This window comes from Fukomys damarensis, unplaced genomic scaffold, assembly GCF_012274545.1.
Source record: "Fukomys damarensis isolate Sample0158 unplaced genomic scaffold, DMR_v1.0_HiC HiC_scaffold_22, whole genome shotgun sequence".
NCBI lineage: Eukaryota > Metazoa > Chordata > Mammalia > Rodentia > Bathyergidae > Fukomys > Fukomys damarensis.
Window position 1 is genome coordinate 2,420,562 of NW_022900934.1, and position 26,765 is coordinate 2,447,326.

Below are 26,765 nucleotides of genomic sequence, written 5' to 3' on the forward strand. Positions count from 1 at the left end.
CGCCCGCCGCCACGCCCGCCGCCTGGCCGGGCTGCTTCCTTGGAGCCCAGCCCTGCGGGACACCTGCATCCCTTTGGGGCAGAGGCCAAAGGAGAAGAGGGTATGAAAACCGAAGAAGACTGCCAGGTACTTGTCCCCGGGCCTGGAGTCCCTTCTGGCTGGAGCACCCGGTGACCTCAGTCCAGCGCCCTCCCAGGCCCCAGAATGGGACGGGTACTTCATTCTGCCTTCTGTGTCCCTGGTGTCCTCTTGCTGAGTACCCCGCCCAGGCCTCGCTGCCGAAGCCCACTGAGGCAGCTCGGGAGCAATGGCCACTACCACGACAGCAGAGGACAGGAGAAGAGGGAAATGAGTCTGCTGCTACCCTCCAGCTCCAGGTCCCGGCCTGCTTGCCCTGGGCCCTAAGGTCTGGATGGGACTGATCTCTGTTTGTGCAGCAGAAGGCACTGTTGGGCCCCAGAAGCCAAGAAAGCAGTCAGAGTGCCCAGAAAAGAAGACATTCCCGGACAGCAGGGCTGTGGGGAACACAGGCTCCCACAGGCCAGGCGACTGCATTTGTCTGCTTGGATGATTTCCAAACTGTGGAACACTTCCTCAAGGAACTAATACGCACAGCTTGGGAAGTGAGTAAAGGTTTCTGCAGTTTCCTTTAGCTCAGAGATTTAAAGAAAAGTGGTTTGTTTGCTCAGATATTTCAGATTTTCTTTGTCTTGGTTTGAAGGAGCTCGGTATCCAGAATACATTAGATCTGGTTTAAGAAACGCCAGGAAGGAGAAGAGTGAGTGGAGCCCTCAGGGCCAAGGTCAGAGTCCACTCCAGGCCAGCACACATGCAGAAAGCCCCTTCCTTCCGCCCTCCAGGCCTGGCCTTGGGGGAGAGGCTTGCTGGCTCCTGCGGAGTTACATTTAAGGTCAAGTTTGGAACAGCCCAAGTTGCGCAGAGAGCTCTTTGTCCAATACCTGAGGCTAGGTTTGATTTCTCCACCTGTGACCGCGGAACTAATAAGCAGGAACCAGATCTTGTCTCCCCTCCCCGTCTTGTCCAGTTCCCTGCCTGCAGGGGAGAAGAGGTTGCCAGTTCTCATGGCTGAGTGTGCCAAGCTTATCGTGGCGTGCAGGCTGGCTGAGAGGTCCCTGGCAGCCAGTGCGGTTTGGGGAACAAGCACAGCCCAAATCCACGCTGGCGGGTTCGATGCCTCAGTCCTGAGCCCGCTCCTTGGAGAGATGCTCTTTATCCTGTGTCCTTCTGCGGCTGCTTTGTCCCTGCCTGGTGCAGTCGGACACTGCCTTGAAATGTCCATCCCTAGTGCCACCCATGTCCTCGGGAGGCCGAGTGTGATGCAGAGCCTTGTCCAGAGTCCTGAGGTTGCCCAGACTGACAAGCTGGTGAGTTCTGGAAGAAGAGTATGTTTGCAAAGCAGGTGGGCCTGGGTTCCAGATGCGGGGCTCAGCGCATGTCCTAGTTGCCTACAACCAAGTGTCTGAGAGTCTCTGCCCTCCTAAAATGCACTGTGACTCCAGGGAGAGGGTATCCTGGCCACGACTGGCCCTTACTAGGCACTGATTGTGTGCCAGGCCTGGCTGCAGGAGCTCTGTGTACATTAACTTGGACTCCTCCTACCTCCACGGGGTGGGTTCCTCAACACCCATCACACAGTCAGACGTGGGGGGAGCTGCACGCCTGCACCCTAAGCCCCGGACGATCCGTTCAAGGCAACCTGCTCAGCAGCATGTGACAGAGAACAGAGCCGCATTCTCAGGAAGTGTCCGAAGAGTTGCAGTAACCCATGCGAATCCAGCAGAGAGCATCGGTTTGTCAGACTTCGTCTGCATGAAGTGGTGAAGACGTGTGAAGGGGGAAATACGATCCGACTGCAGATCCAAAGCAGTGATTCTCCAAGGAATGCCAGTCTGCTTGCTGCGGGCCCTGGGTGGGCAAAGCCCACAGCTGCAGGAGCCACTTAAAAATGCAAAGCCACCCCATTGTATGGGCACCTGCAAGTTCCCCAGTTTCCTCCACCACCCCCACTGCTGACCATCCGCACAGAAGGAGCAGACCGGCTCATGAAAAATGCAGATCCACAGCTCCACTGAGACTCTGGGACTCGGAACCTGGGGGAGTGGGACCTGGGACCCAGACGTTCAGCACCCTCCCCACTGATGCCAGACACGGTGGCACTTGAGACAAACACATTTCTTCCCAGGGCACATGCAGTGCCTGAAGCCTCAAAAATGCTGCTTTCTGGGCCCAGCCCTGGGTCTGTGAGCTCGGACCTCCACTGGGCAGAGTCAGCCCTGAGGGAGGAGTCGGAGAAGCACAGTCACTGGGGAGGGAGGCTCTGGCCTGTGACCTCTCTGCCATCGTGGGAGGACACAGCAGCCAGGAGGAGGGGCTGGAGCCCTGCCCTGGCACCTGGATAAAGGGCCCTAGAGAGAAGTGTGCTTTTGTTTCTGAGAGAGATTAGGAAAATGCATTTGGGAGGGTGGCTGTGAGTGACTGTTTCCTCTCAGCACCTGTAAACTGTTGACTGTAATTGGACTACAGATGTTTGCTAAGCTCGATAGACTTCTCCGCTCTGTCTCCCACTTGTTGAGGTGTCTGGGAAGGGGTGCATCTTTAGAAGCAAATCAAATGCTTACATCAAGCCTGCATCTCCCCACTGTTGAGCCCCTCTTATTTTTTAGACACTTCATGGTTAGACAAAAGGCTGTTTTGTAAAGAAAGCAGGAGAGTGTTAGCAAAAGGTGTGCTTGTAGAATAAAATAAGGTCTTTGGGGAAAGTTGAAGATGTTTGAGGCACTGTGGAAGTGAACGAAAATAGCTCAAGAAAACTTCCCTGCACGAACAGAAGAAAAAAAAACAGGCTTAAAGGAAGAACCAAGTGAGAGATTGAGAGGGCAGGAGGGAGGGAGAGAGAGAGCGAGAGAGAGCGAGAGAGAGAGAGAGAGAGAGAAGGGCACATGTCCGAGCTCTCTGCCTTCAGTTCCATAACTCTCACCTGCGCAAGCTAGGTGGTCACGGGGAATAAACGGGAGAAGCACTGTTACCATGAAAGTCTGATTTCACCAACGCCATCTTTCCCCTTCAGCGCTGACTGAAATTCATGGTAAGCCAGGCTCATTTGAAGGCTGTGGGTCATTACCTCACATAAGCCTCGCACAGGGAGGCCGCGGTCCTTGTTCCAGAGACGGGAGCAGCCGTGGATGTGCAGGTGGCCGCGTTCTGTGTCTCAGGCCGAGTGTGGCCTCCTGGGCAGTGTGACGTCACCTGTGGGCGTGGCTGCCGGGAGATGCACCCGCCAGCTGACCCCAGCTTTTCCTTTCTTTTTTCTAGCCTCTTAGGCAGTCCTGGCCAGCTGCACAGGTAGGAGTGCAGGCTCTGGGCCTCTGCGCTGAGGCTGCTCTGTCCGGTCACCGCCAGCTGTCCAGAGACAAGGCCCCTTCCACCCTGCGCTGTCCATTCTCCAGGGGCAGAGAATCTTCTTTGGCTTCCAGGGTTTCACACCCACCTCGCTCTCAGAGCACTGCAGCTCCTGGGGCGTCTGTCGCCTGTCCGCTCTGCAGGGTGAGGGCCACAGCGGCGTGCTCCCCGCTCTGCGGGGCCCAGGTCTGAGGTTGTGGGCAGGTGGAGAACGGCAGGGCGACAGTGAGGACCTGGAAAGCCTGACCCCGGGGGCGGCTGTCGAAGCTACAGCTCTGCTGCAGCAGGCGGGCGCATACCGGAGCGCCGGCGGGAGGGTCTTTATCTGTCCGGTGTCATGGCTTTGTTTGCGTATTTCCTGTGTGCTGTTGCCGAAGCGGGGTGCACCAGGGGTGGATCAGAGAGATGCTTGTCATGGGGGTGCCCGTCACAGAGCACTCCTGTGACCTTGACGGTGCCTGCCTTGTCTCTCGCTTGTTTATGGAAGCACAGCACAGCAGAGGAGGCCGTCCGGAGGGGACCCAGTGTGACCCTCACGCCTGCTTGTCATCGCCCTCAGAAGGGCTGTGGATCCCGTGTTCCCGGGTCAGCGGCCACGTGCACTCCCAGGACTGCTTCAGGGGCTGCAGCTGTGCCTCAATTCAGCTCATGGCGCCAGCACCTTCAGGGTGGGGCTGAGAATTGACTTTTATTTTATTTGTCCTTTTTCTCCCTTCATGTTGTCTCCCCCAGAGCATCCACATTCCGTCACTTCTGTCCGGATGGTGACCTGAGGCCTGTCACCTCCATCCCGCCTGTGTGCCGCAGCTGCCCCTCCCACAGTGCTCTGCCAGCCAGGCCCCGAGTCTGACACAGGCATGTAGCCCTCCAGTAGACCCTGTAGACCCTCAAGGGTCGCTGCATGGCCCAGAAGATCCTATGCCATCTGGCCTCTGCCTGTACCCTCACCCCATCTCCCGCTGTCCCTCACAGTCCCTGTTCCCACCAGCGACCCTCTGGATCCTCCAGATAGGTCCTGCACCCCGATCTATCGACTAACTCGCTGGCCAGGACATGCAGGTCTCTTTCTGAGAGGCCTCGGGACCCCCAGCAAGTCTGCCGCCCACCTCCCTCATGGCCACACAGCCTGTCCCTGTCGCTCTGGTCTTCAGCTTCCCAGTGTCCCCAAGAGAGGCATGGTGTCCTGGGACCTAGGATGGGCCCATGCTGTGAAGTCGCTTAGCTGCACTCTGAAAGGTGGACACACCTGGGTGACTGATGGGAGAGGCTGGAGGAGGGGTGGAGTGACTGAGACCGAACCTGGAACGAAGTCCTGATCTGGACTCTGCACCTGCCCTGGGGGGCATGCAGGAAAAAGGGGGGTAGGTAGCTCCCTGTGAAGGCCAGGCAGTGGCTTCCGAAGGCAAGGCTGCGAGTAGGAATAAGATGATAAAAACAGATGTCCAAGGACAGGAAATCAAGTTAAACAGTAAAGCAGAGAATATGAAATTTAAAGGAGGAAGACAATGGGGAGGTGCTGGGGATACGCACAGACAGAGTGGCGATAAAACAAGAGAGAGGCAGAGCGAATGGAAAGGAAGTGGAAAATTGGCCTTATGAATGGAAGCGTCTGCTTGGAGTTGGGAGGCCAGGCCTGCACTGATGCGCTGCTGGCCACCTGGGCAGACCTGGGGGGTGCAACTCTCGCTCTGGAGGGCCAGCCAGCTGCGTCCTTTCTGGTGCATTGACCCAGTGGGGTACTGAGTCTGGGGGCACTGCTGGCTGGGCACTCTCCAAACACGAGCCTCAGGCTGTAGAGAAGAGCTGGGTCCCAGGGAGGCTCCTGTACTGCAGTGAACACACCAGTGGGGCCTGCGCAGGAGCACACGCTGCTGGGTGACCCATCCAGGGGTATAGGCGGGCCGCCAAGCTCCTTTGATTTCTGGGTGTGCTGCTGATGTTCCCAGGGAGAGGAGGCCACACAGGAGGGGATAAGCTACTTGCTCACATGCGCCTTGGGTGCATGGCTACCTCGCTGAGCTGTCAGCTCACTGCAGGGACCCCGCCGGCCCAATGGACTCAGTCCCGTGGACACTACTGGGGTGTGAGCAGCACACGGCCCCCCATCCCCAGTGGCTCAGAGTGCCCTGCAGTGTTTTCTCTTCTGGCTGAGGAATGCAGTGGCTCCTGAAGGTCTCCCTCCTAGTGCCTCCCTGGGATTGAAGTGTAGCTGTCTTCCCAGGAACAGAGCTACCCCTCGAGGGCAGGAGAATGCCTGAGGTGGTGAGGGGATCGTGGGCTGGGTCCAGAGGAGGCTGGGATACCCTGCCTGGGTGAGGGTGCAGTCGGGAGGGGCTTGGTGATCGTGTACTGCTTAGACGCAGCGACAATGTGGGGTGACCATCAGGCTGCTCAGCTGGCACCCAGTCCTGCAGCCTGTACCACTGACCCCTGGCTCACGGCCCTGCTGTAGAGCATGGCTCAGAACCAACACAACTGCACATCATGCGGTGCGGAGGCCATCGGAGGATGGGGTGGGTGGCACAGGTAAACTGGCAGGTGTGACACAGCTCTTCTCTCCCCGCAGCAGCTAGGTGCAGAGGCCCCAGCAGAGAACTGATTTGGTCCGCGGAGGTAACACAGAGAGTGGTTACTTCTGGAGCATCCCCAGGACTGAGGAGCATAAATGAGAACAAAACTCCAATCTGGACAGATCCAGGAGTTCCCCAGAGACCACAGGGGTGTCCCCAGGACCCCACAACCCCCTCCCAGGACAAGGACCCGGAGGCCTCTGGGGTCTGCAGGCAGCGCCTGTGTGCGGCAGCCTTGGGACCCTGTGCGGATGAACTGGACAAGTGCAGATGCCAGCTGTGAGTCGGGGCCCAGTCCAGCCCCATGTAAAGGAGCCGCAGCTGCACACTGCTGGGGACAGGGGGGACACACGCTGTCCTGTGGCACACTCTGTCTGGCAGGAAGCCTGGGGGCGGACCGGGGGTGTGTGTGGCACGCTCACACCTGAGATCTCGCCTGGTCTCTGCCTCTTTCCCAGAGTGGGGTTTGTACCCACGGGGAGGGGACCAGCAGGGCCAGGCTCAGGGCTCCAGGGCCACCCTGCTCCCCACTGGGGTTCCACACTGTCAGCGGCAGGGCTCGTACTCCACGGGAAGCACTCTCATGTTTAGCATCCTGTGCGTGTCGACAGAAGCCCCACCACTGCAGTGTCCGTCACACAGAGTGGCTGTGGCCCTTGGAATCCTCTGCCTGCTGCTCGGCCCGCCCTTCCATCCCCAGTCCCCGACGGCCTCTTCTTCACTGTCACCAAAAGTTTTGCTTTTTCCAGAATGTCGTGGGTTGGAGCCATGCAGTACACAGCCTTCACTGAGTGGCTCTTTTTTTTTTTAACTTAGTAATATGCATGTCTTAGTAATACACATTTGAATTTCCTCCATGTCTTTTCCTGGCTTGGTAACTCATTTTTCATTACCGACTAGTATTCCACTGTATAAACATATACCACCATGGGTTTACTCATCCATTAGTTCAAGGGGATTTCGCTTGCTTCCAGTACTCCTGGGCTTTTAAATAGTGAAGAGTGGAGCATTTTTTCGCTCACCTTCCCTTTAAGTGAATTTCAGGCTATTCATTGGCCTCTTTCTTCCTGTGAGACAGATGAGAAGCACCGACTCATTTATCCTGTGCCAGCTGGAGGGGGACCTGGCTGGGCCAGTGGCAGTGTGCCTCCCCCTCCCCCACGGTCTAGGAAATTTAGCTCCAGGGTCTGCCTGGCTACCAAGCTGCCATTCTCCTACATGAGTGCAGCCAGACAGGCCGTGTGGTGCCCTCCCCGAGCGCCTCTCAGAGGAAGAGGGGGGGCCAACTGGGGCGACTCAGAGCAGGAGAGAGGGAAGGGGCCCTCTCAGCACATTCCCAGCACTGGCAGCAAGCCTTCGGCTCTGCCCTTCACCGACACAGACCTGCAGCTGCTCCTTTAGTCCAGGAGGGCGCCCCCTGCCGGCCGACCCAGTGCTGCATCCCAGCCCTGTTGCCATGAAGACTCGCTTTGGTGTCCCGTAAACCTGCTCATGATTCATTTCTCAGGTGGTGAGGGCTCTAGAAGCCCTGTGAGTCTGCTGAGGATTTTCACCCTGAGCAGTGTGGACAAAGCAGCCATTTCAAAAGGAAGAGCTCTAAACCCTCAGCTGATGTCCAGTGTGCTCATGGGCCACGCCATTTACTTTCCCCCTGTGGTGCAGCCCCCCACCATATCGGAGGACCGGGTGCCACCCTGAAGCTGTGACCGTGACTCCAGGGTGGGGTGGACCACTGCTTCCGGTCACTGCCCTGGCCACTTCCGTGAGAACCACTTCTGACTCTGGCTGGACAGGCCAGCCACCATGGCGCCTGCCGGCAGCTCTGCTGGACCCTGGGAACCTGCGAGTGCCATGCACAACATGGCATTTCAGATAAAATTAACAAAACTGCCCTCGATTTTCTCCCACTTAGGAACTTAAAGCTTAAGCCTTGGCAAGATAAAGCACTCTGCATTTATAATTAGCCTCCTTCTTGGGATTTTAATGATTATTATGATTTTTCCCTCTTTCGTTTATAAATTATTGCTGGGGAAGGCACATCCTCAGCACACACACATTGCTCTTCAGCAGTAATGACCCTCAGTCTTGTGCGCGGGGGCCCTCCTGACCCAGTGTACTCGGAAGTCCGCACTCTGAGGAGCTCCCTGAGAGCGTGGGAGAGACACAGCTCACATGCTGTGGTCTGAGGTTCCTGAGGTGCTCAGGGTCAAGGCAGTTTCCAGTCCAGTCTGGAGCAAAGTAGAGCTGAGCTTCTCAGATCCTGTGCAAGGGCCGAAAACTGAGCACTTTTCATTCTCACCCATCTTCTGCGGTCTGTTATGGTCCCATGTCTGCGGCAGGACAAGTGCCTCGGAAGGAGGGGGTAGCTTTCCCTGTGGGTGGTAGGCTGAAGCTGGCAGCATTTTTTGCTGTTCTGGTTGAGGAGAGAAGAGCATGCTGTTGCTTAACCCTGTCCGTGCTCAGTGACCTGGAGACACAACTGACTGCTAGGTCTGAGACTGGGCCATTCACGACATGCTGTGTGGGTCCCTGCATGGACACGTCAGAGGCCCAACCACTCTGAGGACACCAGCTCTCAGGCCACGTGCAGCTCACCTGCCAGCAGCCCTCACAAAAGGTCCCAGATATGATGGCCAAGTGCTCCCAGGCACTGTAGCCCAGCTCATTCCCTGATGGGGAACCACCCTGTGCCCTCTGCAGAAGAATCAACCAGCTGCGCTCTCTCTGAACATGACCTGGGGTCATTCCCTGATGGGGAACCACCCTGTGCCCTCTGCAGAAGAATCAACCAGCTGCGCTCTCTCTGAACACCTGACCTGGGGAACAATGAGATGCGTGTGTGTGTGTGTGGTACAGGGTAAAGGTGTCTCAGGAGACCGGAGTATGGGTTAATGTCTGGCCCTGGCGTTGTCTCAGAGATGGAGCTGCCATGGGTGAGCTGGGGCCTCTCAAGTGAAGAGCAAAGGGGCGATTGTGTTGTTGCTGACAGCTCCCAGCACAGCAAGGGCTTGGAGAGGAAGAGGTGTTGGGGAAAGGTGAACATGGGCTCTGAGACAATAGGTGCAGGATCCAAGCCACAGAGGTGCTCTGTCATTCTGAGATCCCAGTTGGAGCCAGACACAGTGAGCTGGGTCCCTGAGCTGCTGCTTGTCCACTGCACACGGAGAAAGCAGGATGCACACGGTAAGTGGAATGCGTGTGAAGACACAGCAGAGGATTGGCAAACTCCCCAAATGCAGGGAGGAGGTGTGGCCAGCTGTGCTGCTCTGCAGGTCACCGTGTGGGTAACATGTGGGACAGGTAGTGGGCTAACTGCAGTCCCGGCCACTGAAACAGCTGAGGCACCACCAGACCCCAGGCCAGGTGAGTGTGGTAGGGGCAGAAGGATAGCCTTGGCTGGATGGGACACACTTACTTGTGCCTAAAGGGAAGGGACAGTGCAGGGGTGGGTTCTCCGAGGGCCCTTCTGCACTGGAGCAGACACACCGGTGTCCCACGATGCTTTATCTAGAGTCACCTGGTTCAGCTGTGTGTGTACTGGGCTGTTCCCATGCAAGCTGCCAGCTGTCGTCCTCAGCCCTGGCCAGAATGCCACAGCTGTGCACCAGAGAGAGCGAAAGGGGTGGGGGAGACAACCTGGGGACCACTGCAACCAGCCCACAGGCGGCCGGAAGTAGGTGGATGTGCCCTTCCTCTCCTGTCCTTTGTAAAATTGAACTCTCAAGTTGTCGGAGTGCAACGGGGTAAGATGGGATGAGGAAGTATACAGGGAGTGCTCTCTCTGTGTTTGTTTCCAGGGTTCTCAGAGTCCACAGGAACATGGGGCCCCAGGTGCCCCTGACTAGTACAAAACACATCCCTTGCTGGCTTTCCCACCTTCCTTGTGTCCTGCTCTTGAAGTGATCTTTAGTTTTTCAGTGAATGAGAGTTTATTTATTTTGTGATGTGGACACTCCACACAAACTCTGCCCTCTTGGAAACTGCTGTGCGCAGTGCTGTGTTGTTACCTGCAGGCCGGATGGTGGGCAGCACAGCCCTGGAATGTATTCGTCTCGCTTAACCAAGACCTTGTCTTTGCAAATGTCAACTTATGCTCTCCCCACTCTCTACCCTGGAGAGTAGGGATCTACTCCTGACCCCAGCTCTTTTCACTCAGCATGATCTTCTCCAGGTTTGCTCATGTTGTTCCATATGTGAGTTTTCCTTCTTTGTGAAGGTTGGGCAACACTGCTTTGTGTTTCGACGTGACGTTTTCTTTGTCCATTCAACCGTCAGTGGACACTTGCCACCGATGTTTCCACGCCCTGGTGGCTGGGAGTCACGTGGTTCAGTGGACGTGGGGGAGCAGGCCCATGCTCCTTGGGGGCATTGAGGACGTTCTCCAGGGCAGACCCCGTCTTTAGCCACAAAGCCACGTCTGCACCTTAAGAACACAGAGATGAATTGTACCAAGTTCCTTTCCGGACTACCATGGAATGAATCTAGAAATGGATATTGGAGAGAATACTGGAAAATGCACAGAGACAACATCTTGGGACAACTAAAAGGTTGGAGGAGAAATCAAAAAGGAGATCAGAAAATACTTTGAGACAAATGAAGATGAGAACACAATGTACTGAAGCAAGCAGAATGCAGAGAAAGCCGTACACAGAGGGACACCGATAGCAGTAAAGCCCACACTAGAAAGGCCTCAGGGCAGCTATGTAAATTCAGACTCCAAGGCACTAGAGAGAGAAGATCACGCCGAGTGCAAAGCCAGCAGAAAGAAGTCACTAAAGTATTGGGCAGAAGGTGATAGAAAGCTTTTGTCCAATTTTTGTAAAACTAGTGTCCAGTCTTTGCTTGCAGACCTTTCAACTGGAACCCGGCTTCTGCAGAGAGAGGGAAAAGCCTGCCTGGATTCCACGGCGATCAGAACCCCATGCAATTTCTGGGTCTCCTTGCTTCGCTGAGGTTCAGTAGTGAGAGTGCAGGCCACTGTGAGGACCCTTGGTGACGACACAGCTGTGTCCAAGGCATGCGTTTGCTTGGCCTTTTATATACCTGTGTGTTCATTCACGTAGATTTTCCTGCTGTGTTCAAAGTGCCACCGACCCTGGTGTATAAACTAAAGTAAAGTGAACAGTTCAACCCAAGTCAAATGTGTCCACGCACATTATTCAGGTCACTGGGAGAGAAGAGCCCCAGCAGCCGGCCGGCAAAAGGCTCCACGTGTCTCTGCTCTCTGAATCTAGGGTCGGGGTTGGGGAGCTGGGATGAGGACAGCTGCAGGAGCACCCATGTGTCTCCACGGCAGGAAAAGGAGGGTGGTGGGGAAGGCAGGGGGCCGGAAATGCTGGGTGGAAGGTGACACGTGCAGAGGAAAGACCACACAGAGAAGCAGCAAATGCGTCGCCCTGCTCATCTGAAATGGTACACTTCCTTCATACAATCAGGTCTCTTTGCACTTAGACAACTGGAGAGATTGGTTTTACAAAGGACAGCACCTGGAGGAATCCAAAAACTCCCACTGATTTAGAATCAGACACTCGCAGCTGTAAGAAAAGCACAATAATTGTTAGAAAGGTTGGCAGGACTCGGCTCCAAATCTCGGAATTTGAGTTCAAAGTTGCCTCATCAACATTTCTTTTTTTTAATCAGAAGAGCATGAATCCCAACGCTACGTTTTTCAGCTTCCTTCCTCATTCTTACAATGTTAGTGCAATGAAGTTCTCAGTTGTCCTGATCTTTTTTCCAGGGTATTGAACACTCCGCTTCTCTGTTTTTGATCCAGAACAAATGGGGATTAAAGCCTTTCCTTTTTTTTTTTTTTTTTTTTTTTTTTTTTTTAAGAATATCTATGGGCTTGAGTAATGGAAAAGTCGAGATCTATATTAGCTCCAGGACGGACTGAACCTAGGTGCTCAGTAGATTTCTTGACCCGTGGGTCCTGTCTCTCTCTATTTGCTCACAGTAGCTTCATCTGAATGAAGTTCTCCAGGAGCAAGAAGGTTACTAAGTTGCTGCACCACAGCTCAACAACCCTACTACCTCCCACACACCCTGCAGCGGCGGGAGACTCCGCCCAGCGTCTTCCTTGCTTTAGGAAAAGTCCCAGGGAGAAGCCCCATTGCGTCTGCGCAGTGAGCGCAACCTTCCCGGAGCTGGTCGCTGCGCCAGGATGTTCCTGGTCTGGCCAGCCAGGTCTGAGCCACACGACCTCAGCCAGCAGCTGGGGTGTAGTCAGCCTGCTGGAGGAGAGAGTGGGATCCCCACGCGAACCGAGAGTCTGGTACCAGAGGAACGAGGTCAGGCCGGAAAGGAGAACGACGCTGAGCCACGCCTCCGCCGCTCAGGGCTCCGCAGTACGAACACATGGCCCTGGGTGCGCATGCGTGGGTGCACCCGTGGGACGCACTTCCGGAAGTGGAGCTGGTGTCAAAGGACAGATCTTTCCGTGTTCCTAGGAGTTCGTCACCTTCCTTCGGTAGAAGTCTTAAGAGGAAAATGTAAGATTTTCTCTCAGGGTGCTCCCTGAGGGTGTGGCCAGGGCGGGGGGCCCCAACCTGCACCTCCTCGCTCAGCCAGGCTTGCATCCTCACCTTGGTCCGAGGGCAGCACTTTCTGCTTGGGTCACTAACCAGAAGCTGCAGGTGACTTCTAAATCAATACAGGGCCGGCGCGGTGGCGTTTCACCTTCACAGAGTACGGCTCAAATAGAGCCAGGCATGAGCAGTAAAATTGAAACTAAATGGAATTTCAGGGGTGACAGTGGAGGGGGCTGGAGTGGCGAGGTTGTCTTTGTAGCATAAATTCATAGGCATTATAAAAAAATATCTCCTGAATCTAAAGAACTTGGCAGGATTCCAGGAGATGCACAGACACCGGAGTCGTGTTTACCCAGCATGCTTCAGTAAACTTTCAATCTATTTACAGGTATGCATGACAAACTGCCTTGAATGTATGAGTTATTGGTTCTGCTATAAATGAAATTAATAATATGAGGTGGAGGAGCTGTAATCGCTTGCCCCTGGAGCGCGCCAAGCCTGGGGACTGGAGATCGGTTCTTAAGTGAGGGTGGTTTCTGGCCAACTGTGGCGCATAGCCAGTTGACCCACCGCCCTCTCAGTTCACCCGAAAAGGAAGAAGAGGTGAGGGTGGGCAATGTGCTTAGTGAGCAGGTAGCTCTGGGAGGCAGGGGAAGGCCTGGAGACAGAGCTCACCCCTCCATCACAGTGATTTAGAAGATTCGCCTGTCCTGCAGCGCGGCCCCTACCCAGGGGTTGTGGTTCAGCCCTGTGGTGAACTGAAGCCCGGGCGGCGGGAGGCAAATCCTGGGGGTGGAGGTGGCAGTGGGCAGGTCGGTCACACAGTTCCCACCTGAACATAACCGCAGTTGCCTCTGTGTCTGCGTCAGGCAGGTGGAGAGGCGCTCCGAGGTTGCTCCAGAGTGGCTAGGAAGCTTCATGAGATCCGGAGCCTCAGATCTTGCTCTGTTTTGGAACCCGTGTCCCAGATAGTGTTGTGCTGGGTACATTTCTGTGATGGTGTGCGTGTCCGGTAACTGCTTGTGTGACATGTGAGAGAGCTTGGAAAATGTCACTCCACAGCCTGGGGCATAGGCCTGTGTTGGGCTCGACTTCTGTCTTTGGAGAAGGCTGTGACATTCGGGCAGCTGGGCAAGTGTCTTGCTTCAGCACCCTTCCCTGGCTGGGTGCAGAGATCTGCAGAAAAAGCTGCACAAGAGGTAGACGTAAAATTGCTATCGGTGATGTTTGTTTTCTTGGATGTGTGGGAACACACACACACACACACACACACACACACACACAATCCTGTGTACTCTACAGGCATTTTTTCCCTCATTCATCAAAATTTGAAACCTGCATAATTCACCCCAAACTCATATCCAATAATGTAGAGCATCACTGTGATTGACGGGGGTGGAAAGTAAGTAGCCTGCAGCCCCTGGATTTCCTATCGCTCTGGGCAAACACAAATTAGGAAGAACAGAAACCACACAGGAGGGCGAGGCCCCACTCTGATTCGGCTCCCGTCCCCAGCTCTGCACGTGGGAAGGCTTCGCATTTATTTGTCAGGGGCCAGGGAGCTTTATAATTACTGAAATAAAGCGGTGGTTTGAAAGTGATGTCAGGCTGCTGGCAGCGAAACGATCTGCGGTGCGGAGTGCTGTCAAACAATTGAGCTGTTGGCGCCGTACCTGGCGGGTCCTTTGTTTTGGCTGCTCCTGGAAGTGGGTTTCTCCCCGACCTTGGAACCTTGGAATGGGTGGCACTCAGTCAGGGTGTCCGGCTGTTTTCTGGGAGCACTGGGAGGCTGAGGACAGGACAGAACTGAGGCCCGGCCTTGGGCTGCTCCGGTCAGCCTGTGTCAAGCCCACTTGACCATGTTGGCCCACTTTGTCTCCAGCTGATTGACCTGCGCTGCCCAGATGCAGCCTGGGGCACTGTGCTGATCCAAGCAGCCCGGATTGTCTGGACTGAGCTGGTTTGGCCCGGGCTGTGCTGGCTGGTCTGATTATACCTGGTGCAGCCCAGGTCCCCATAGAGAGGCTGTCTGGGCCGTGTGCCCACCCTGAACCCTGAAGCACCTTTGGGGTGGATGTGGGTGGCACCCGGATATCCAGCGGGCAGTAGCGATGGATGGATGGAAACTTTCCTGTGGCTCCCAGGAGAAGACCAGGAGCGAGACCAGGACTGGCAGGGCAGTGGCGCCCGGGCATAGGCACAGCGGCACTCACTGGACTGCACGGGTGTCCTCTGTGCTCTGTCTCACTCTGGCCCCACCGAGACCTGCTGGATGTCTGGAATGTGACCCTGGTGCTGCAGCCCTCCTGCGGCTGGACTTTGGCACAGTGACACCTCTGAAGAGAGGACAGGGAGGGGGCTCGCCTTAGCCCCAATTAGCTGTTCAGGGTCACACTGATAGGACTGAGCCTGGCATCTGCCGTGGCCACATGGAGGACCTCAGATGGGTGGCCACAGGGTAGATGGCAAGAGATGCCCCCCGAGACTCTGCAGAAGGCTAAGGAGTGGAGGATTTGAGTTACCTGGCTTACTTGCTGCATGAACTTGAGTAAGCAAATTGACCTCTGGAGCTCAGCTTCCCATTTGGTAAAGAAACATTGAGGACTCCCTTGCAGGCAGATTTGAGAAATGGAGAATCTGGTGTGTTAGAGGCAGTAGTAAGTTGCCCCCAGAGGTCACCAGTCAAAGTCTGCAGACATTTTTGTTGACACAGCTTGGGGGATTCCTCCTGTCACAGGGTTGAGGACAGAGAAGTTGGACACCTCCTGTCACATACAAGGCAGCCCCCAAACAGCCTCTTTCAGCCCCAAATGTCAGTAGTGCCATGATGGCCAGCTTGTGACTTGCTTACACTTGGGGAGTGGCCAGTCATGAACAAAAGAATGGTTAGAATCAGCAGAATGTCCTCAGCACCAGCACAGGCTGAGGGTCACCAGTGGACATGGGCAGCCTTGAGGGAAGCACCTGTCTCTTCATGGAACTGTGGAGGCTGGGTGGCCAGATGACCTTGGGGCTGGAGGCCAGGTTCCAAGATCGAGGTACCCGCTGATTTGATCTGCAGATCTTCCAGGGTGGTCAGTTCCTGCTTGTGTCCGCTGTGGAGAGGAAAGCCTTCCTACAAGGCCACTGATCTCAGGAGTGGGCCCCACCCTCATGACCTCAGGTGACCCCAGTCCTTGCAGGGATGCCACCTCTCCACAACTCTCCATGGGGGCACAGCTCAGCTTCAGTCATGTGATAGGCTGGAGTGCCGGTGGGGACCACACAGACCTGGCACCGCCAGCTCTGGAGAGGGCTCCAGGGTCCACAGTATTCCTGCCGAAGCAGCTGAGAGTCTCGGCATCTGAGTTCTCTGGACTGCAGAGTGCAGGAGCCAGGAGGACCTGGCCCACGGCTGCGGGGGAGCAATGAGGGGAAGCCCTGTGCTCAGCCTCAAGCCTGGCTGGCAGGAAGTGCACAGGAAGGTCTTGCAGCGGCCGAATGCAGACGGTGGCCTCTCTGTCTGGGGTGCTCCCGCCGACCGCCCAGGAACCTGACACTGGGCTCCCAAGGGTCAGCCTGGACACTGGGCTTCAGACTGCCTGTGGGCTCCACCTCCAGGGGCCGCTCAGACTCAGGGAGCAGTCATCTGGCCACCCTAATGCAGGTCAAACTTCTTCACTGCGCTGGAGACCGAGGGGCAGAGGAGTCGTTAGCGAGATCTGCCTCAGTTTGACCTTTTGAATAGACAGGCAGTATGAAATTTGCCAATGCAGAAAAAGCCCTCAAAGGCACCTTTTAATGGAAAAAGCCATTTATATTCAGTAAAACTGCCTTATTTAGTGTGTGGCTATATGAATTGTCTTTGAGTATATGAGTTGAATAGCTTTTTTTTTAATTGCTAAGGGACACTGGGTTGGATAAGGCTGCTATAAGCATCTATGTAGGACCGACTGTGGGCTTTGTCTCTGCTGGGCGACTTGGAGTAGGGCTTCTGGGTCAGGGCCAGCTTCACAGGGAGCGGCGGAGCTGTTTCCACAGAGCAACGCCACCGCGCATCCCCACCAGCGGCCAGACTGCCAGTGGCTCCACTCCCTCTCAGCTTTCCGCATTGTCGGTTTTTTGTTTTAATTCTTCAAATTATTACTTTTATTGCTATTTATAATTTTGTCCAGTTTTATTTTTATGAACACATTTGTTTACCTAGTGATCGCATTCCTAGTGGGTGCTGGTACCTGTACATGACACACCTCAGTTCTTTCTTTCCTCCCTTTTCCTTCTGCTTCCTTTCTGTCCTTTCATCTTCTGGCCCCTTCCCATTTGAAAAAAGAAAAATATTTCCCTACTTATCTATCTTCTGTTTTGCTCTTTATTTATATTTGGGTTTTTCATATCAGCAATACCCTGTATATTTAAGCTCGTGTATCTAATTCATTTCATTTAACATTATGGTCTCAGGGTGCATTCATTCATTTTCCTACAAACCACTCAAGTAGTTTTAATCCATTCTAAGAGGTGTGAAATGGAATCTCACTGTGGCCCTAAGTTGCATTTCTCTAAGGACTAGAGATGCCGGACATCTTCCTTTCCAAGAAGTTATTGCCATCTGCTTATCTTTTTGGGGAGATCTGTCCAAATGCTTTCCTGCCCTCCGGCCATTTGACAAATGACAAGCACACGACTTACAATAGTTGCCTTTCATTGATGTGACACCGTGGTTATGCTTTTGACCAGCGTGGTGGGTAAGAATGCGGCAGAGAACCCAGGGCTCCACTCCAGGGCAGCACACACATGGACGTGGGGCAGGCATGCTAGAGGGCTGCAGGCAGTGGCCCTTGATGTGAAGACGGAAGACAGAATCCCATTGTCAGGTCTGGGCAGAGGGGCAGCCAGCCGCCTATGAGGGAAGGTGAAGGGCTTCTCTGAAAAGATTATGTTGAGAGGAGGCCCTGGTGATCCTCAGGGGCCGGAAAGCCTAAGAGAGGACATCTGGGGCTGGCCCTTCCTGGCTTCTGATTGAACCTTGCATGCACATATGACCTGGAGGGATGCGCTCATTGGCTAGGAATAGCTAATCATGGCCTTCCTTTGGATAACATGAAATTGAGGAAGGCCAACTTCCCTGGCCGTGTGGCAGGCACGGGGTGATCACTCCCCATCGTGCTTGGATGAGGTGAGCTAAGAAGGAAGTAGTTGGAAGCATCAAGAGAGATCAGGAGCCTGACAAGAAAAACAACCACCTTGTTTAAAAATGACAAAAAGGCTGTAAGTGCAGGAGACGGATGGCTTATCTTGCTATTTTTCATAAATGCAGTATCAGAATTTCCCAGAATGAGAAAATACATATTTAACTTCTGTTTCATGAGTTCCTGTAGACAAATATGAGGCCGCTTTCAATGTGTGAAATGGCAATCTCACAGGGCTGTGTTGGACACAGTGCACACATGTGCGCATTGCTCAGATTCTCTTTGATTCATAGACACCGACTTGAGTTCCAGCATAGCACTAGGATGCACAGAGGGCTCTAGGAACAAAATGAAATGGTGATTTAAAAAAAATCTGTTCTTTCCTTGGCTCACCCAAACTTGCCCCAGCTCCACCCTAGGAGCGCATGTGGCCGTTCAACACTAGGTGGCGCTGCTGCAGGTCAGCATCCCGCACCTTGGGGTGTGAGGGGCAGTGGTGTGCTGTTGGGGAGGACTTGGGGTGATCAGGGCTTGAGGCCATTAACCAGGAGCAGCAGCAGTGGATTCTATTCTTCCCCAGGCCAGGTGAGCAAGCAGAAATGAGACAGGAGAATCACAGGCCGAAGGCTGTTGGAAACTGAGGAGAAAGGAATTTTCTTGCATACAATGGTGAAGTGTTGAGATTGCGTAGCAGAAACACAGGCCTTTGGTTTTTCTCTCTGCGAAGTAAGAAGAAAGTAGAGCAGTTCACATCGCAAAAAGCTCAGACGCATGGGAATGAAACAGCTTTCTCCTCATTAGAGCAAAGCCAGGACTTCCGCCCTGCCGGGGCCTGCAGAGGGCTCGCTGGCCGGGTGACCCAAGGCTGCCCGACTCTGTGTAGCTGTTAGCACTCTCAGCAGGAGCTCCGTGACAGGGATCCCCAGGTCCAGCACAGAGCCTGGCTCCAGTAGAAGGCTGAAATGACAGAAAGGAAAGCACCACGCAATGCCCATGGCTCCCCGCACAGGTGTAATGGCCCTGACCTGCAGCCCCAACTGGGAAAAGCTTGCTCTGCGCATGACCGTGATTTCCACCTTGCTACCATGGTGAAGCCTCAGTTTTGTGTTCTGAGGGGACGCAGCCCCTTCTCTTCTGCTCTGCCCTGTGCCATGCAGTACTCATGGTGGCCGGGTGCTTCTCCATGTGGCCCGTCACACCACCCCATGCCGACCCTGTGAGCAGCATTCTAGCCCCCTCCCTGGGCAGGAGCAGCTGCAGGACTGTGCGCATCTCCTGCGCTGTGGCAACAAACTGCCTCGGACAACACCCATGTGTTTGGTCTGAGTTCCGGAGGTCAGAAGTCTGGAGTGGGTTTCACCAGGCCGATATCCGGTCGCCCAGCCAGGCTGGTCCTCACCGTGTGCTTGAGGGTGAATCTGCTTCCTGCCCCCTCCAGCCTCTGGGCCCCTGCATGCCTGGGCCATGGCCTGTCTTTCTTCTTCAGGATGGCCTCCTACAAAGGGTTCCTTCTCACACCTGTGCAGTCCCCTTTGCCACTGAAGTAACCCATTCACGGGTTTGGACTATCCCAGGGTGACACCGGGGTCATCATCCTGCTGGCTACAAGAACCCACCTTGCTGCCACTGCGCCTCTGCTCAGCCCGGGCTCTGTCATTCCCAGGGGTGGTGTATCCATTGTTTCCTCCTCACCCCTGCCCATGGCTTTTGAGTGTTTTCCAATTTCTAGCTATAAAAATAGTTGCCTCCATTTTAAATGCTTCATAAACACAGTCTACAGTTTTCAAACTCTGAATAGACAACACCCTAAGCCCAGCCACCCGTTCAGAATTGCTTGCTATTCTTCCATTGTTTTGGCAGGCAGCTAACCCTGCTGTAAATGGAAATCCAGTGCTATAAGGTGAATGGGATTTCCCAGGGCCAGTTCCCGAAAAGACACCCAAGGGACGCCTGAGTTGTTCATTTATCTGACCCAGATAATAGGTTAAGTGTGGCAGAGCTAGTTAGCTGGCTGCTTTGCGCAGGAATTTAGTTCAGAATATTAACTCCCTTTAAGGCAATTTCTGCTTGATCTGGTTTAGTTTGCTCTGTGTATGTGTGAGATAGATTTTAAGAGTGAAATTGATGCGTGGATCCTAAGCATGTTCTCAGTGGTGGACAGCATGAGCCGCGAGGGTGATTGGAAAGTGGACCCCACCCTCTTCTGAGACAGGTTTGTCTTTAGGGGGAAGTGGGAGAGGGGAATCTTCTGAGCGTGTATATGGGGACAGGAGGGTGGGAGGAGGTCCTCGTGGGACTGGGAGAGCAGGCAAGCCAAGCGGCTCTTTCCAGTAGATCTGTAGTTCCCTCTGTTACAAACACAGCTTCCTGGGCCAGGGGCGCATGGCTGGGAACGGCATTCCCCTCTGACTTCTGACATGTCGGTGACGATCCTTCTGTCAGCCAGGCATCTGCACTCCCCCTCCCAGACCTGCGATGCACACAGCACCTGGCCCAGCAACACCCAGAGCCCAGGAGGTTTGGGAGTCTCAGGGGAGGAGCACTGCAGAGAGAAGCACCGAGAAGAGACGATCCTCGATGAGTCTCCTCTCTCTCCTGCCTGCATCACACACCTGACACACGTGCACACACGTGACACAAGAAGCTAAGAGACAGGCAAATGGACAAAGATGGCACACAGCATAGATACAGCCTGGTATGTGTAGTCACATGACATGCAAACACGTGTGGATAAGCACAGATACACACCTGTACACATCCTTACAATAGGCACACATGCATCTACACACACACAGGTACAGGGCTACGTGTGCACATACACGACATACCCAGACACACAGGCACAGATATGTACAAAATGTGATAGAGGAATATATTGAATGTTAAAAAATGCATTTATTATAGTAAAGGACACACTGCCATTAATCCCTTCCAGATACTCGCCTTAGCATTGGACACGTGCATCCATCGCTCTTGCTGCTGTCTGGAGTAACTCTGGAACTTCTCTTTCCACAGTGTCTTTAGCTACAGTGTCGTGGGTGCCTGGATGTCCTGAGTTGATTCACAGTATTAACCTTTCATGGTCACTCTGACTTTGAGGAAGAGCCAGAAGTCACACGGTGCCAGATCTAGTGAAATAAAGTGGACAAGGACACAGTGTGACGTTTTTATGAGCCTGGCTTTCTACTGGGTGGCGCTTGGCAGCAACAGTCACTGTAATTTGGATCACACCCCATACAGACATGAAAGGGGACTTCCAGAGCTCCCTCAGGAACTGGCAAGAGTGCTGAGTGTGTTTCAACTGAGGGGATACTTTGAAGGGGACTAATGACAATGTACCTTTTGCTGTAATAATTTTTAAACTTTAAAGACGCCGTGTATTGTGATCACTGCTTGTAAACACATATCTTACAGCCACTCACAGGCACATGCAGACACCTCCATGGATGTACATCCTCACTCACAAATCATCCCACCTTTCATAAATCCTGATCCTGAAGGAAAAAGCGGAAGGAAAGATGATTCCTTGCTGTAATGAAAGCAATTTGGTTTTCCAAATGTGTCCATGTATTCGACACTGGCTCACTTGCTAGAACTTGTGGAAATGGACTCCTGGGCTCAGGGAAAGAACATCGTGCCCCTGGGTGTGGTCACTTGAAAGGTATCTTCCTGTTTCCTGTTTTGTAGAGATGAGTGTCATGGTACCCAGCTCCTACCAGATATTCCCCTTAACATGGGTGAGGTGTACAGAACTTTGTGTGGCTGATTGTGAAATGTGGCAAACTCATAACCAGGAGCAGAAGGGGATGCTGACACCTGCTACAGTCATAGATGCATCCTGAAAAAGTGCTCTGAGGAAGCCTTATGGCTACACTGCGTGGGATCCCAGTAGGAAGTGTGCAGACGGGCAGAGCCGTGGAGACAGGAAGCAGACTGCTGCATGGCAGGGCCGGGGTGAGTGGCGAATTAGGGTTCTCGTGGATTTAAGATGTCCTTTTGGACTAGACGGAGATGCTACAAACATTACACGTCTTTCATGCCACTAAATCGTGTTATTTAAATAAGGAGCAAAATAAAAGATACCGGAGTAGGGAGATAGGTCTTTCCCAGATCCGAAGGAGATCAAGAGATGGAGGTGGGGAGGAAGGAGGTGAAGACGAGGGGCTGAAAGAAGGAATTGAGGTGTGTTATGCACAGGTACCAACTCCACACAAGGAGTGTGGACGCTGCACGATGCAAACGTATACTGATAGAAAATGCTCAAAAAATGAAATGATTGAAATAATAAATAGAAAGACATAATGAGGAAGAAGCCTTTGCAGTTATAAAAAAATACTTTGGAAAAAACATGAGCTATACCCTTCTTTGATTCAAAGAGGTTGTATATTTTTTTTAATGCAGCCCTGACTAATATTTTGCATCTCATCATACACCTGAGGATGTCTAGAGAAACTGCCTGTAGGGGACATTTTTTGGCCAGCATCCACTGCCTGTCCCAGCCTTCCTCAGCCCCCTGGAGGGAACCCTCACCCCTGTAGATACAGTGCCTGCCTTGTCATATCTGGGGGCCGCTTGTCTGTGCTCTGGGCAGTGTCTGTGCTTCTCTGCCCTGCCTACCTCCACCCCACAAGAGGACTTCCTGGACGTTCCAGTGAGTGGCACCCAACCTAGCTGTACATTACAATTCTGGGAAGCTTAAAAACAAAGCACACTGGCCCCACAAAGTGAACCACACCGGTCCCTCTCTGGGTCCTGGTGTTCTCTGAGCACTGGCTGTTCCTGTTCCAGCCTTGAGATCACTGCTCCCAATTCCTTTTCCCCCTCTGTCAATGGACTTGGGGCTCCTGACTCACAAAGAACTTTAATGGCCTCCCTGGAGCACCCCCTGGGTGGGGGCCCTGTGCCATGCCTCAATGTGTGTGGCTCTAGCTGCTTCGTCCTCCTTGAGAGGGCTAAGGCTAAATATCGACTTCTTCCTGCTGGTGATTCCTAGAGAGTGGTTCCCTGCCCGTGCAGCCACCCCAGACTGCCTCCTGAGCTCCCTGGGAGTGTGTAACAGGCCTGCGTGTTTATCCTGTGCCCTTTCACTGGCTTAAGACACAGCCACTGCCTTAGCAGAGCAAATATTTAAGATCCGCTGGCACCATGTACACAGCTCGCTGTGAGAGCTGGTGTTTCAGGAAGATCCGATCCAATGTGATCAATGGAAGAGCTTCACAGCCGGCAAGTGTGTGGGGTGGAGCACAAGCCCCCAGGGGACAGAGAAGCCAGCCCATGTGCCTGGCCAGATGAGCATGGCTGATTTCGGCAGTGGTGTAGCTGGGGCTGAGCACTGCGGGCTGTCATTTCCCCAGGAAGCCCAATCAGGCAGCGTCCTAAATAACACCTGTCAAATGCACAGTTCTGAGTATGAGGATCAAAATGCTGAGACTGGCAAGTAAATCTATAAATCTCGTTTTCCTCATTTAAAAATGTCATTCAACCTGGATTATGGCCTGGGCTCTCAGATGCATCTGGAGATATTTGTGACTGTTAAAGTGAAGTTGAAAAATGGGAATCTTGAATGTGTCTTTATCACACCAAAGTGACAGTGACCAGGAGGCTTTTTCTTTACCGATCCCAGAAGTGAGACATGAGGACAGTTCTCTCTCAGTGAGGGAATTTAGACAGCGATGTCCGGGAATCTGCCCTCCCACAGGAGAACTGTCCTCCTGTGGTGTCATTGACACCAGCGTGTTCCAGGGGACTTTTTAGTCTGAATTACATTTAATTTGATGGCCACAGTTAACACTTGTATGAATTCTGCATGTGGGAGAAAAAATCACCAAGAGCGGCACCTTGGGTCATGGGCTCAGGGGGCTTGGTGTACAACGCAAACTGACAGAGGCAGCAGCCAATGGCACGGGTACGAGACGTCCAGACAGAAGAGTCTTCTCAAAAACCAACAAGATGATGGATGGGCAAGCATACTGTGCACAGAAAGCTGTTCTTCTGGATGGTGGAGCCTTGGACCATCCTCTCTGCCCAGCGGTCTGTTGCACATGCAGTGGCCACTGGGAATCATGACGCACTTGGAGTGCATGATTTAGGTATCTACACCAAGCTATGGGTCATAGGCTTTCATTTAAATGAAAGAGAATGAACGGAATTCCCATGTTCGACTCCTTTGTCACATTAGCCAAGGTGGTTGGTACTGGCTCCTACATTGGGCAGGGTAAATGCAGAACATTTCCAGCATCCCAGAAGATTCTATTGGGCAGTTAGAAGGACCCTACAAATCATGTGCTCTCTCTGGCACCATAGAATCAAGTGGATGGTTCCCAGTGCAGGGCAGAATCTCTCACACGTAGTGACTGCTATCGCCTTTCAGTTCTGGTGGACCCACAAGTGTGTGTGCCTACAGGACTTGTCCACAGCCTCTCCATGGACCACCGTGGGCATCAGCTTGGGCACCAAGCAATCAGAGGACTGCACTCTGTCTGCGTACCGAAGAAGGCTTGTTACCTGGGGGCTCGCAATGCTGCATCGTGACCTCCAGAACCGTGAACCTTGCTAAAAGAATAAAACAATCTCTCATTTATTCTTCTGCTTAGAGACTGTTTTTATGTCAATTTAAGTCCCTTTCTGTAAGACAGCCTAGCAGGGGCCAGGCAATGAACAACCCAAAAGTTGAAAGCAGCTGTCTCCCCCACTGAAGACTGAGGCAGACTTGCTGCAATTCAGCGAACCCCGAACTTGGCCCTGGCAGCCACAACTGAGCTAGGTTCGAATCCTGCCTTTTAGAGTCTTACCTAGTAGCACACTGAACTTTATATCACTGTCCAAGTATTCATATTCTGAGCTCCAAACAAAAATTGCTCAAAAGAAAGGCTGGGTGAGGGAAGGGAGCGGTTCTGAGAGAAGGGCTGGCACATGTTCCAAAGCCTGAGTCTTGGTCCCTGCCCTGTCATGCTGGCGTCTGACGGATGTTAGCTCTTACCAGTTGGCCTCTCTCTCTTTTCCCCATCTCTCCTTACCTGCTGACCTCTCTCCCACATTCCTAAATCTCTGGGGCAGGTGTGCTGCCTGCCGTTTGTCCCTGGGGTGGAGTCTGCCGGATGTGGCTGGGGGTGGGGGTGTGTGAAGACCTTGCAGGTCCTGATGTGCAAGTTTTCTTTGGCTGCTTTAACACAGAACTGCAAACTGAGCGGCTAAAATTGCACATCCTCTTTCTACAAGCTCAAAGTCTCACTGGGCTAAAATCAAAGTCCAATGGGTCGTGTTCCTTCCTGGGATGCATTGAGGATACATTTCCCAATGTCTAGAAGCACCTGCCTTCCTGGGTCCTGGCTCCTTCTCCTGTCTTCAAGGCCCACAATGGCAGGTAGGGCCTCCAGGTCCCTTCGCACAGGTCCTATACCCAGTGTCACATCTTTCTCTGTGGCCTCCTGCCTCCTCACTTCTTGTATGGACTTGTGATTCCATGGAACCCATGAGGATAGTCTAGCATCACCACCCTATTGTAAGGCCAATGATTAGCAGCTGGGTTCCTCCTTGCTGTGTAACCTAATTGTTATGGCTGTGTCTAGATGTCCCCCAAAGCCTCATGCAGTCATAGGTGGGGCTTTTTCAGAGGTGGCTGGATCTAGAGTGTGTGACTGATGCTGAGATTAAGGGTGAGTGATCACTAAATCAGTCCACAGATTGGTTTGGCACCGCCCTAATCCTGGGAGCCTGGATAGAATATAAAAGGGGCAGAAAAAAGCTGCAAAGGCCACTTGCTTGCTTCCTTTGCTGCCTTCTGCTTGCCATGGACAGTTTCTCCTGTGCGATGCCCTCTGCCAGGCCACCCTGCCTTGGAGCTGCTCACTATGGACTTAAAACTCTGCAGACTGAGAGCTGAATAAACCCTTCTTCCTTTAACTTTGGGTGCTGGGTATTTTGTCCCAGCAATGAGAGAAAAGTACACTGATATATTCATTGGTTTGGGGCATTAGGGTATGGACATCTTTGAGGAGCTGTTGCTGTGCTGATCTTACCTGAGAATAGGATAAAAGCCAAGCAAGAATCTCTGTTTCACTTTACAGTATCATGTCTTCACCATGTGGGAGGAGCAGTTGTTCGTTTTGCTTTTCATAGCTTCCTACCATTTGGAAGAAAGGCTGACCAGGAGACGTACGGAGTCTCCTTCCCTTGCTGCCTTTGTCCTGATTCCCAGCGCCACATCAGGACAAATCCCGTTGGGGACTTCAAGTCTCCCAACCACACCCAGAAGGAGCAAGGCTAAAGGTGGCTGTTCTGGTGTTTTCTCCCCTTCATGCTTGTCTGCGCGCTTCTGAGCTTAATAACCAGCTAGCACTGTGAGTTTTTACTCCCTCCTAAAGTATTTTCCAGACCTGCTCGCTTCCCTTGCAGGGCTCCTTTGGCGGCATTACATATGTGCTACCTTGTTTATTAATTAATTCCTCAGCACAGAATCTTCTGTAACAATTACATCATGGTCGATGACAGATAGCATTTGTCTAATGATACTAGTTTTCCAGTATGATAGTTAAGGAGATTATTTAATGAGGCTGAAGTCAACGTTACTTAACATTGCATTACTTAACATAACATTACAGCATTATTTAATAAAACAAATTTTAAAATGATGCTGGGGAATTAGGTGCATAACTCTCATTATTGCTAATGGTTGTTGCATACCTAATTCCCTGCTCAGTGCACTAAAATGTTGGCTCCGGCTCCTCCTCCTATGGAAATGAGCTCACAAGCATCTGCACAGAATGTATCGGCTCTAGGTATAAATAACCACAGTGATGTTTCTTTGTGTTTGCAGAAATTAGCCCTGACCCCAATAGCAGTAATGTCTGCGTATAGATTCAGTTTGACAATTGTGGCATGCAAGGGTCATTACCAAGGAAATGAGGTAAACATCTAATTAGTTTTATTGACTTTCACACCCAGAACGTAAATCTTGGGGATAGGTAGGACTCATCACCCGTGAGGGTCTTTGCACCGGCATTTCTGCTTTATCGAAGATGGTTTATGTGTCTGGTGGGAAAGCCAGAGAATGGGGAGGACCCACGAGGGATGCTACAAGGCGG

General features: G+C 53.0%; 2 long non-coding RNA genes across 5 annotated transcripts in view; one reads left to right on the top strand and one right to left on the bottom strand.

Annotated features, from left to right (window-relative positions):
• Positions 1 to 3,074, bottom strand: part of LOC104871593 — a 7,559-nt gene extending 4,485 nt beyond the window's left edge. Inside the window, exon 1 of the long non-coding RNA XR_782915.2 lies at positions 2,999 to 3,074. This is a non-coding gene — a long non-coding RNA (uncharacterized LOC104871593). The remainder of the gene's footprint in view (positions 1 to 2,998) is intronic.
• A 74-nt stretch (positions 3,075 to 3,148) lies between these two features.
• Positions 3,149 to 7,877, top strand: LOC104871598. 4 transcript variants are annotated; one of them, XR_002025832.2, is made up of 3 exons: positions 3,149 to 4,088; positions 5,987 to 6,269; positions 7,498 to 7,877. It is a non-coding gene; the product is annotated as an uncharacterized LOC104871598 (long non-coding RNA). The 4 variants fall into 4 exon arrangements; XR_002025830.2 differs by lacking the exon at positions 7,498 to 7,877 and adding an exon at positions 6,582 to 6,838; XR_002025831.2 differs by lacking the exon at positions 7,498 to 7,877 and adding an exon at positions 6,602 to 6,838.
• The last annotated feature ends 18,888 nt before the right edge of the window (positions 7,878 to 26,765 follow it).